The 13034-nt window shown below is 49.2% G+C and overlaps 1 non-coding gene across 1 annotated transcript; it reads right to left on the bottom strand.

Moving 5' to 3' along the window:
• Positions 1 to 10602: 10602 nt before the first annotated feature.
• Positions 10603 to 10740, bottom strand: LOC119939803. The gene has a single exon (XR_005454766.1). It is a non-coding gene; the product is annotated as a small nucleolar RNA SNORA7 (small nucleolar RNA).
• Between the last annotated feature and the right edge of the window lie 2294 nt (positions 10741 to 13034).

Raw genomic sequence — 13034 nt, 5'->3', positions numbered from 1 at the left:
TGCAGAAGGCAAGGGTCTGGGGTGGAGGCAGTCTTTATTGGGCCAGGAGGCAAGCGGCTCTTCCAGCCCACAGCCACAGATCACCACGTTGACTTGAAGCCCGAGGACCCAGCAGAGACGAGAGGTCTCTGGCTCCCTTGGGTGGCAGGATCTTCCAAGAGTGCTCCTACTACAATACAGCCCCCACGCTTCATTCCTCTAATGCTAACCTACTCGTGGTACCTCGATCTCATCTATCTCGCCACTCACCACTCATCCGCGTCCTGCCTCCGGCCTGAAGTGCACCCCCTCTTCAAATCTGACAATTACTCTCCCACCTCCAAAGCGTTATTGAAGGCACATCTCCTCCAAGAGGCCTTCCCTGACTAAGCCCTCATTTCCTTTTTCCCCACTCTCTTCTACATTACCCTGATTTCCTCCCTTTATTCACCCCTCCCTCTGCCCCGTAGCACTTATGTACATAACTGCAATCAATTTAGATTAATGTCTTCCCCGCTAGACTCTAGCTCAGTCTCTAGGCTGGAAGCTTGTTGTGGGCAGGGACTGTGTCTATCAACTCTGTTGTATTGTACTCTCCCAAGCACTTAGTACAGCACTCTGCACATAGTAAATGCTCAGTAAATATGATTGATTGATCGATCAGTTTCACTGAGCACTTGCTGATGGGGGGCAGGGCTAGTTGTTGAGGGGATGTACAAGGGAAGTCGAGGCAGCCTTCTTTGCTCCCAAAGGCACTTACAATCTCATCTGACACCTTTTGAGGAAAAATTGGGGTTTGAGAGTCCTGTCTTCCCCAAAATGTGCCCCTTCCCCTCCTCCTCTTCCTTCTCCCCTCTCCTTGCCCCCTGTCCCCTGCCCTCTTTAAACCCCAGACAGTTTCAAGTCCTTGCTGGCAGAGCCTTTGGATCTGGTCCTTTTTGCTGTTCCATTGCTTTTGGCAGTCACTTCCTCTCTCAAGTTCCGGCCTTCCAGCTGAGGAACGGGAGGGAGTTTTCTTGATTTGATTTTTAACATCACTGGCAGAAGGGATAGATTTGGGAGGGGTGGAAGGGAGACACTTTGTATTCTGTAAATAATGCAAGAGAGAGAGAGAGAGAGAGAGAGAGAGAGAGAGAGAGAGAGGAGGGGGAGGGAGAGAAAGAGTAGGAAAAAAAGGGAGTTTTAAAAGAGCCAGCTGAGATGGAATAAATGCAGAATCTTCCTCTACTGCAGTAACAGAGTGGTTCTCTCTCTAGATTTTCTGCTGGTGGAGAAAGAAAGCAGCTCACACATTCAAATGAATTTGATATTCAATCAATGAAGATTAACTTGCCCAAGGTAAGATGGTTTTTACATTCATAAGGAAGTCAAATACGATTATGCATATGAGGAAATTATACAGAGATGAGTAGAGTATAATATATGATAATTATTTGAAAGGGTATACTTACACACTGATTAGCATATCTTGAAGACCAGACAGAGATGGAAGAGTAGAGGAAGGTATAAGAGATTCCAGAAGATGAACGCTCTGGGTAGAACTGCCTAGGAAATAGGTACCAAGAACTTAGTCAAGAAATAATGTGATTTTTAGAGGACAGAAGCCTAGGAACATTGGATCGCTTCCCCCAGGGAGACCACCATTTGGGATGAAATCTCAATAATTTTGCTCAGGGCATTTTGTGGAGGAGAGGTCAGATCAGAGAGAGATGCCCCTGCGGGCCCTCTACATTTTGGGGGGTGTTTCCTCTGTTCCTCTAATTCCCCCATCTCCCAGACTCTCTGGATGACTGGGCCATTTCCACTATCCAACTGGTAGCTTCTTGATGTTTTTGTCCTGAGGCTCCAGGAAGACTTGGCCTGAGTTTGGGGGTGAGAAGCCATATGGTCTAGTGGATAGACCATGGGCCTAGGAGTCAGAAGGACCTGGATTTTAATCCTTATTCTGCCACTCATCTGCTGTGTGACCTTGGGCAAGTCACTTAACTTCTCTGTGCATCAATTCCTTCAACTGTAAAATGGGGATTAAACTGTGAGCCCCATGTGGGACATGGACTGTGTCCAACTTGATTAGCTTGTATCTACCCCAGTGCTTAGAACAGTGCCTGGCACATAGTAAGTGCTTAACAAATATGATAAAAAGAAAAAAAAAAGATGCCAGACATTGCGTGCAGAGTCCGACAGAGGGAGGAGAAAGATGTGTCCTTGAGAGGGTGAGACAGTGAGCACAGGATAACCAGTCTGGGCGCCCAGCAGGCTGGTCTGCCTGAGGAGGGAGTAAGAAGAAGAATGGTTGATGTGAGGTATGTGTGAGTGGTTGGGGGTGGGAGAGGGGATGGGATATCACTTCCTTCCTTGAATCACAATTGTGGGATCGAAAGAGGGATGTTGCAGCTGGTGCTTGGGGGCCAGAGCCCCTTGGGGGTAGAAAGGAACATGGGAGAAGACTCCGAGTTTGGGTTGGACCTACCAACCAGCCCCAGACTGGAGGGAGAAGGAAGCCACCTGGATCAGACCTATGCAATTTTGTTTCTCCATCCTGAATCTGAGATCCGAATCAAGTCTTCCCAATGCGTCTCCCTTAGCTACCACTTCAGCCCACCTCTGCCCCTGAACCACTTAAGTTCTCACAACTCCCATAGCAATTATGCACTCATCTACCCCTATCTGAAATTTATTTCAGTGTCCGTCTCCCTTGCTAGATCGTCAACTCCTTGAGGGCAGGGATTTTGTCTTCTAACTCCATTGTCCTCTCCTAAAGTATACTATACCCAGTAGGCACTCAATAAGTGCTATTGAAATTGAAATTAAAATCTTCTGGGGTCAGGGAGTTGGTGAACCACTCACAGGTGCAGCTGAGCCCAAGGTCCCAGCTGTGATTGAGAGAAGTGGGGAAAAGAGGTTTGGAGAGGGAGGAGGTATCAAGGACAAGGATAAATGGACAGGGGGAGTGGCCAGAGGAGGTTGGAGGAGACAGTAATGACACTCCGGTAATAATCTTTTCTCATTCTGGGCTTCTGGGTGCCCCCACTCCCATGGTTTGGCCACCTAGCCCCCCTGCTCCAGTCCTGAGTTCAGTCTTTTGTAACAAATAGGAAGGTGAAGTGATGGGAAGCTCTTGCTTGGCTGTTGACGTAGAGAGCAGAGACATCAGTGAGCGCTCCAGTTCGGCTCAGTGTATCCGCCATTTTAAAGATGGTCCTCTGGCTCCCACTCACCTTGCCACCCCTGATCCTCCCCAATAAGACCAAGAACTAGAGTGAGGAGAATAAAAACAGCCTGGGGTTCTGCACAAAGAAGGTTAAAAAGGAGCCTAAAAGACCGGAGGGAGTGGGCAAGGACTGGCAGGATGGGAGACTGTCATGTTTTCAGTGTTTATTCCTAGTCTTGCTGGCCTAAAGCCAACTTGTGCCATGCCCCAAGCCCGTGGGCTAGTGATCAGCTGCTGTGCTGGCTTATGTGATGCGGAATGACCTTGGAGCAGGTCAGATCATCTATCCCTCAAGCAAATAGAATGAGGTTTACCAACCCTCCACGGGGAGGCTGGAGAAGCTGAGCTGCTCTTTGACCCAGAGGCTGCAGGGGTCCCTCCAAGGGGAGGCAGGGCCAACCACCTCGAGAGCGCTCAGACAGCTCCTCTCCCAGTGAGGTCAGCACCCCCCTGGCCACAGTCCAGGCCCTCCAGCTCTGAATTTACTCTAGAGGAAAACCTAACCTGAGGCCAAGAGAAACATGCCTAACAGGTGATTCCAGCCTCTGATCAATTCAGCTCTTGAAGGAACCGGCATCAAGTGCTGGCTGGGTTCAGAAGATCCGGGGTTAGGTCAGTCCCATGAGGGAAGGAAAGAGAGAGATAGAGAGAAATGGGAAGAGGGAGGGAGGGGCAGAAAGCAGGAAAGAGATAAAGAATGAGAGGGGGGAAAAGGGAGGAGGAAGAGGGGGAGAGAAGGGGATGGGAGAAACGTGTGAGGGGGGAAAAGTAAGAGAAGGGGGAGAGGGAGAGAGAAAGGGGAGAGGAAGTGGGGAGGAAGAGGGGGGAAAGGAAGAGGGAAGAGGGAGAGAGAGAGGAAAGGAAGAGGGGAAGAGAGAGAGAGTGAGATGAAGACAGAGAGGGGAAAGGAAGAGGTGGGAGAGAGATGGGGGAGAGAGGTGGGGAGAGAAACAGGGGGAGAGGGAGAGAGGAAGGGAAAGAGAGAAGGGGGGAGGAGAGGGAGAAAGGAGACCAGGAGCTAACCTGGAATCCATCCCACTCTAGCATCTGCCTGGACGTGAAGAAGGGGCACAAAAACCAGGGCCAGAGTAGAACCAAAGAAGGGTGTGAAGTGGGAGGGGGTGCACAGGACAGGGTGAAGGAAGAGGCAAGACAGAAAAAAGCAAAGTGCCTTGGTGGAAGTTGGCTGCGTTCGTCTGGGAGAGTCTCTCCACCCCCGTGACGGCTCTGAAAGAGGCAGCACTGTAAATTCATCAACTCCCCATGATTTTGTCAATTCTGACAGCTAACTTCAACATGACAACAAATCTGGCCCCAGAGGATATTAAGCAAAGACACATGAGCCTATAATTTTCTGCTTCCACGTGTGAGATGCTATAATAATCAAAAGAAAATGACTTTCTAACTACCCCATCTCTTTGTGCTGTTTTCTTCATGCCTGCTGCACTAATTGAATCACCCAGAGCCACTGTATCAATTCTAACTTGTGTATTGCGGGGTAATCAGGCATGTGGACGGACCAGCTTGGAGAGGTGAGGGGGGCCTTTGTCAGGGCCCATCTGCCTCCCACATTAAAGCCGCTTGCATTCAGTGGGGACTGATGAGCATCTGAAGGGACACATCAGCTCGGAAGGGCCAAGAAGGGTCTGGGGAGGGGATATGCCTGGGGGACAGAGAGCAGGAGGGGGTTGACAGAGAGGGGCTGGAGGCGGGTGGGGAGGGGGGAGCCCAGATTCAGACCTGGGCCAGGCAGTGGTAACAACAGTTCACGCCGATTCTCCCTGCAGCCTTGACTCTAATTGTCTGGGAGAGGGTTAGAGGGCAAGGTGGTATGTCCAGAGGAGGCATGTCTGCTAATTCTGTTTTATTGTACTCTCCCAAGTGCTTAGTACAGTGTTCTGCACATAGTAAGCACTCAATAAATACCATTGACTGAGGTCCAAATGGTGCACTCTCTCTGTTGTCTAGGAGTCCCCTTCAGAAGAGGAAGGGCATTCCTACCTTTTTGGGACTCAGTGCCTCCCTGGGAAGGAGGCTGGCTGGAGACACCAATCAATCAGTTGTATCTATGGAGCGCTTACCATGAAGCACGGAGCCTGGCCAGAGTCACAGCCCAGGGGCTGGATGGAGAAGCCGGTCAGCGAAGCTAATCAGGAAGTCCAGCTGGAGAAACTGGTCCAAAAGATTGCACAGAGCCTGATGGTCACCTTTCATTCATTCATTTAATCATATTTATTGAGCGCTTACAGTGTGCAAAGCACTGTAGTAAGCACTTGGGAGAAGACAATATAACAATAAACAGACACATTCCCTGCCCTCTCTGAATGCTCCCCATCCAAGTTGGCTTTGAGGAGACAGCACCTGACATTCCAATCAATAGGGAGAAGATGGTGGTAGGGAGGAATGGGAGATATGACAGGGAAAGGAGTTGAGGGGTGGGTGAGAGTGGAATCAAAGGGCAGTAGAGGTGAGGGCTCGTCTTCATTATGGGCAGGAGATGTGTCTCTTATACTGTTAGATTGTTCTCTCCCAAGTGCTTAGAACAGTGTTCACACAGTAAGCGCTCAGTAAGTACGACTGACTGACTGATTGACTTGGGTCATCCTGTGAAATAGGTTGAAAAGGCTGGGACCACGGAAAAGCTCAGAAATGTGTCCTGCCCTCCCATTGGCATCAGGAGCTGGGAGACATAGATTAGAGTCTTACATTGGCCTGACCCAATGATCTCGCACCTACCCTAGTGCTTAGGGCAGTGTTTGGCACCTAGTAAGCACTTAACAGATACTACAGTTAACACCCCAACAGAGTTTTTCACCAATCAATCAATCGATAGATCCGAAGGATTTATCATTTACTGGGTGCTGAGCACAGTATTGACCACTTGGGAGAGCACAGTAAAATTGGGACACATGATCTCTGCCCTCAAGCTTACAAACAGGTACCTGGGTTCTAATCCTGCTCCATCACTTGTCTGCTGTGTGACTTGGGCAAGGCACTTAACTTCTCTGTACTTCAGTTTCCTTGACTGTGAAATGGGGATTCAATACATGCTCTCCCTCCTACTTAGACTGTAAGCCCCTTGTGGGGCAGGGATTGTGTCCAACTTGATTAATTTGTATTTACCCCAGTACACAGAACAGTGTTTGACACATGGAGCTTAACAAATACCATAATAAATAAATAAAACAGTAGTAGTAATAGGCTCTTAGGAAATAACGATAATAATAATAATTGTGGTGTTTTTTTTAAGTGCTTTCTTGTGCCAGGTACAAACGCTACCCTAAGGGCTAGGGTAGATACAAGGTAATCAGGTTGGACACAGTCCCTGTCCCACATAGGGTTCACGATCTTAATCCCCATTATACAAATAAGGTAAATAAGGCCCAGAGAAGTGAAGTGACTTGCCCAAGGTCACACATCAGATTAGTGGCAGAGCCGGGATTAGAACCTAGGCCCTTCTGATTCCCAGGCCCAGGCTCTACCCACTTGTTGGAGATGAAGGGTGTACTACAGTCCTGGACCCATCAGGGAACCCATCCTGCCCTAGGTTCAGGTGGGCAAAGAAGAGGGAACGCCCCCAAGGGGGTAGTAGATGAGGCTTTGAGATCCTTGTTCAATTAGAGACCCATCTTCCTGGTGAAGTCCTCCACAAAGCTCAGGGGTTGGCAGTCGGGGAGAAGGGAGAGGCTGTTAAATGGACAAATGGGAATGAGGCAGCTAACAAGACCAGGCCACAGACTCTGAGGGAAGCAGTACTGGGGCTACTTGCCCAGATTGTTCAGGTGGGTAGGAAAGGAGCTGTTTCCTGAGCTGGGGAGATGAAAGAGCGTCAAGGCAAGGAAGGGAGGGGAGGGCGGGGGAAATAAGGGGGAGCAGTCAGAATGGAGAAAAAGGAGGCAGACAGGGCCGATTTGTCGCTGTTTTCATGGGCAGACTTCTGAATTAACCGGCATGAAATTGAGCACAGACCTCGGTCCCCCAGAGACAAGACTGTGAAATTCACGGAAGGAGATGGGGAATGGAGAGGGAGCAAGAAGGGGGGAAAGGCTGGGAGGGAGGGGGGGCGGAGCCAGGGCTGCCATGCTCCGTTTTGAGTGCAGATGGAGACAGAATGAAAGGGGGAGGAACCAACTCCATCCGCCTCTCTGCCCAGAAGGGCACAAGTGGGGCAGGATGTCTGCCCAAGACAGAGAACGGGGGAGAGAGAGAGAGAGCCCTCCTCCCAGTGGACTCCCAGGTGGGAGGTGCCATATGCCGATGGGTGGGATGGAGGGAGGGGGCTGGGACTGTCCAAGTCACTTTCCCCAACTCAGCTCCACTGCCCCAAAATTGGCACCATTCAGCAAGAGAGTCCTCAGCTGGTGTCCACAACCCCTCGACATGTCGGTGACCTCTTTTTTGTGGGTCTCCAAAAGGGGCGGGGATGGGGAAGGGAGGGGAAAAGAAAGAAGAGAATAAAACCTGGCATCTCAGGCAGGCTGGGGCAGGGATCGGCTCCCAGCCCTCCCTAGAGAGGGGCCTGCATAGCGGGTGAGGTGGAGGGGGACGGGGATGAAGGGAAAGAAGACCTAGTCTATTGTGCCCAAAAGCATCACAGAGACAGAGACATTGCCAGAGAGAGGTAATAATAATTGTGGTATTTGTTAAGCACTTACTGTGTGCCAGGCACTATACTAAGCGCTGTGATAGAGACAAGCAAATCAGGTTGGACACGGTCTCTGTCCCACAGTGGGCTCCCAGCGTTAATCCCCATTTTACAGATGAGGTCACTGAGGCACAGAGAAGCGAAGTGACTTGCCCAAAGTCACACAGCAGACAAGTGGCGGAGCCGGGATTAGGACCTAGGTGCTTCCAACTCCCAGGCCCTTGGTCTATCCGTGTGTGTATGTGTCTGTCTGTCTGTCTGGAAGTCTGAGGACCTGTGTCCTAATCCAAGCTCCTCCATTTGCCTGCCGTGTGATCTTGGGCAAATCACTTTGCTTCTCTGTGCCTCTTTTTCCTCATCTGTAAAATGAAGATTCTTCATCATCATAATCATCCTCATTATCAGCGGTATTTATTGAGCACTTACTGTGTGCAGAACACTGTACTAAGCCCTTGGGAGTGTACAATTCAACACTCCCAAGTTCCCTGCCCCACAAGCAATTTGCAGTCTAGCATGGGAGATAGACATTAATGTAAATACGTAATTTATAGCTATGTCCATAATGGACACATAATGTATAATATAATGTACGGGATTAAAACCCTGATCTCCTTCCCCTTAGACTGTGAGCTCCATGTGAGACAGGGACTGTGCCCGAGCGGATTATCTTGTATCTACCCCAGTGCTTATTACAGTGCCTGGTACACAGGAAGTACTTAACGAATACCGCCGTTATCATTATTATCACCATTACCACTCCCACATGTTGACATTGTTGAAAAGGCCAGGGTGGTATCACCATTCCCCAGCGCATCCATGTAAACATCGTTCTTTGGTTTCAGTCTGCCCCTGATCCTTGCAGCACTTTGGTGCTGTACTCTTCTTTAGAATAATAACAATAATAATAATAATAATGGTATTTGTTAATCACTTACTGTGTGCCAAGCACTGTTCTAAGCGCTGGGGTAGATACACAGTAATCAGATTGTCCCACATGGGGCTTGCAGTCTTAATCCCCATTTTACAGATGAGGTAACTGGGAGGCATTGGTCTACGAGAAGCAGCGTGGCCTAGTGGAAAGAGCCTAGACCTGTGAGAAGGACCTGTGTTCTAATCCCAGCTCTGCCACATGTCTGCTGTGTGACCTTGGGCAAGTCACTTTGCTTCTCTCAGTCTCAAGTTACCTCGTCTGTAAAATGGGGATTAAGATGGAGCCTCATGTAAATCAGGGACTATGTTCAACCTGATTAACTTGTATCTACCCCAGTTCTTAGAACAGTGCTTGGCACACAGTGTGCGCTTAATTAGTACCATTATTATTAGGAGCCACACCATTACAAACCACCACACACTGCCTGCGTGCCTGCCACTGATATAGCCCAGTTGTCCCATCACACTGTGCCATTCCAGTTTGAGCCTTATTGTGTCCTTTTCTTTTATGGTATTTTTTAAGCACTTACTATGTGTCAAACACTGTTTTAAGCACTGGGGTAGATAAATTAATCAGGTCGGACAAAAGCCCTGTCCCACAAGGGCCTGGGGGCCAGGGGGCCAGGAGGGAGAACATGTATTGAATCCCCATTTCACAATCAAGGAAACTGACGAGTTAAGTGACTTGCCCAAAGTCACGCAGAGAGCAATTGACAGAGCCGGGATTAGAACCCGGCCCTCTGAACTCCCAAGCCCATGCTCTTTCCACTAATAATAATAATTGTGGTATTTGTTAAGCACTTAGTACAATGCCTGGCACATAGTAAGCGCTTAACAAATACTTCAATTATTATTATTATTACTTTGTGCCCAACTACTGTGCTGCCTCCCTCCCCTCTCCCTCTCTCTCCCTTGTCCTGTGTCCTCTAACCCTCTCGGGGACTTCTCAGTCCACTCATCCTGCTCAGCCAAGGTTTGTTGCGTTGCCTGTTTCTTTGATGCTGGGAGACGGAATACATTTAAGGACTCAATTGTTTATAATCCTGTCCTGTCATCTGATGTTAAGTATGGTACATAGGCAAAACAGATGAAGAGGCTCAAAGAGCAGGACATAATGTCTCTGGTAGGTTCAGTACGGGCAGAGAGAGAGAGAGTGTGTCTGTTGATAGTTAAATTTGTATATAAAGATGATGCCACTGAAAGTTAAAATAGTTCTGAAATCGCTACATGTCTTAGATGTCATGCTGTTGGGAAATTAGGGAATGTTCTTCCGATAAAGTGCATCTGTCTGGATAGATAGAGAAGCAGCGGTGCCTAGTGGATAGAGCATGGGCTTGGGAATCAGAAGAACCTGGATTCTAATTCCGGCTCTATCACTTGTCTACGTATGACCTTGGGTATGTCACACAGTGACTTAATCACTTAGTACAGTGCTCGGCACCCAATAAGCGCTCAATAAATATTGACTGCTGGGTGAACTCAGGCATATCATTTAACTTCTCTGGGTCTCAATTTCCTCTTCTGTAAACTGGGGATTAAATCTCTGTTCTCCCTCTCCGTTGACTGCGAGCCCCACATGGGACAGGGACCCTGTCTGACCTCAGATCTCGGATCTTGGATCCTTGTCTTGTTTAATGCTGTCAAGTCGTCTCTGTCCCTTAGTGGCACCATGGACACATCTCTCCCAGAATGCCCCACCTCCACCTACAATCGTTCTGGTAGAGTTTTCTTGGTAAAAATATGGAAGTGGTTTACCATTGCCTCCTTCCATGCAGTAACTTTGAGTGTCCACCTTCGACTCTCCCATGCTGCTGCTGCCCAGCATGGGTGAATTTTGACTTGTAACAGATTGCCTTCCACTCGCTAGCCACTGCCCAAGCTAGGCATGGAATGGGTAGGCCTCTGCTTGACTTTCCCTCCCATAGTCGAGATTGGTAGAGTACTGGAAACTCTCCAGGTGCGACCCTGAGATGGGAACTTGGATCCAACCCAGGGCTAATAGGAGAGGCAGGAAGGGGTTCCAGGAGAGGGAGAAAGGGCATCTAGTACAGTGCTCTGCACACAGTAAGCGCTCAATAAATACAATTGATGATGATGATGATGATGATGAGCCCTGGGTCGGAGGGGGTTCCCCCATCCTCAGACCCCATGGGCTCCCTCACAGCGGAATTGGACTCCTTTCCCCGGGGTGCGTGACGGCCTTCCTCCAGCGGCAGAGCCGATCCGGCCTGGCCGCGTCGCACCTCCCGCACGCTCCCAAGTCTCAAACGTACAATTTGTCCTGCAATTAGGGTGGATGCACCGCTCCGTACAGGCGTGACGCTCCTATTAATGCCACTGGGAGCCACGCACGCGGCCGAGCGGGAGAATGGACCCCATGGTGCTTAATGTGGCCTAATCTCGCTCCGCGTTGGGGAAAATGAAAATGAGAAACAGCCCAGATAGTGTGGTTTAAAAATTAGCATCTGTGCCTGCGCGAGAAGCTGCGCCCGCAAATTTCCATACAGATTTATCCTGGGCACAGCACGCGGCCAAAATATGTAATTACACGAGAGGCTGGCGGACGCAGGAGGCCCCGTTCTGGTTTGCTGTATAAATAATTCGCCTTTAAAAAAAATTATAAATATGGATTTTAATGAGAACGACTAGGGGCTAACAGATCCGTCCGCATCTCGGGAAGAAACAGCATGGTTCAGTGGATAGAGCACAGGTCTGGGTGTCAGAAGGTCATGGGTTCTAATCCAGGCTCCGCCACTTGTCTGCTGTGTGACCTTGGGCAAGTCACTTCGCTTCTCTGGGCCTCAGTGATTTCATCCATAAAATGGAGATTGAGGCTGTGAGCGCTTTGCAAGGCAGGTACCCGATTGCTTGTATAAATCCCAGCACTTAGTAGAATGCCTGGCGAATAGTAAGCACTTAACAAATGCCACAGTTATTATTATTGTTATTTGGAAACTGATGACCCAGCATCCCCCAGGAGTGGTCATCCCTTGAGGGCAGGGATGGGACCTACCAACTTTCGTGTACTCTCCCGAGTGTTAGCACAGTGTTCTGCACACTGTACACAGTCAGTAGACACCGTCGACTGATGGATCGATTGACAGAATCAGTTCTCACTGGTGAGGACTAAGGTGGGGCCAGAACTTAAAGGTTAGATGAGCCAAACAAGATAACAGGCTGGATGTATGGATGCAGGATCAGTAGAAAGATCAATTAATCAGGCCTATTTATTGAACACTTATTACATGCAGGGCACTGTTCTAACACCCCTTCAATTTAAGAGTCCTGGCTCTGGGGCCAATAACTCAGCTAACCAGTCCTTGACTTCTGTGGCGACTGCAAGGACAGAGAGACCGTTGTCCACCTCCTTACGTGTCCCCAGCTGACCCCACAGGCCCTGGGTAAGGCCCAGTTAGGGCTCTGATCACTTGAGGCCCCAGTGTTTCCTGCCCAGTTCAGCCAGCCACACCCCAGGACTCCCTTTTAAAGCCAGGACTGTGTGTTAATCATATCTAGGCTTGGGTCACACAACCTCAGAGGGCTGGGGCTTTTAATTTGCTTCACAGCCTCTTGGGTTCTCTGTGGTGTGAAAGAGATAGGAGAAGAGGAAAGGAGGGCTTAATCAGGGCAGGCCTCTTAGAGGAGATGTGTGCCTTCAATAAGGCTTTGAAGGTGGTGGAGGAATAATTGTCAGATTTGAGGAGAGAGGGCATTCCAGGACAGGGGCAGGACGTGAGCAAGGGGTTGGGGCCGAGATAGATTAGATCGAGGTGAGCATTAGAGGAGCAAAGTGTGTCGGCTGGGTTGTAGTAGGAGAGTAGCAAGGTGAGGTAGGAGGGGGCAAGGTGATTGAGTGCTTTGAAGCCCATGGTGAGGAGTTTTCATTTGATGAGGAGGGCAATCACTGGAGTTTCTTGAGGAGTGGGGAAACATGTCCTGAGCGTTTTTATGGAAAAATGGTCCCCTCTCACTCCCTTCTGTGCTTTCTCCCTTTATTCATCCCCCGTCCCAGCCCCACAGCACTTATGTACATATATGTGATTTATTTATTTATATTAATGTCTGTCCCTCCCCCCGAGACTGTACACTCTTTGTGGGTAGGGAATGTGTCTGTTTATTATACTCTCCCAAGCGCTTAGTACAGTGCTCTGCACACAGTAAGCACTCAATAAATATAATTGAATGAATGACCTCCATGGTATTTTATTGAGTGCTTACTGTTTGGAGAGCACGATACTAAACACTTGGGAGAATACAATAGAGCGATAT

Source organism: Tachyglossus aculeatus, chromosome 17 (genome assembly GCF_015852505.1).
Source record: "Tachyglossus aculeatus isolate mTacAcu1 chromosome 17, mTacAcu1.pri, whole genome shotgun sequence".
In the NCBI taxonomy this organism is placed as follows: domain Eukaryota; kingdom Metazoa; phylum Chordata; class Mammalia; order Monotremata; family Tachyglossidae; genus Tachyglossus; species Tachyglossus aculeatus.
The sequence above is the reverse complement of the archived record's forward strand: the minus strand, read 5'-3'. Positions and strand labels throughout refer to the sequence as shown.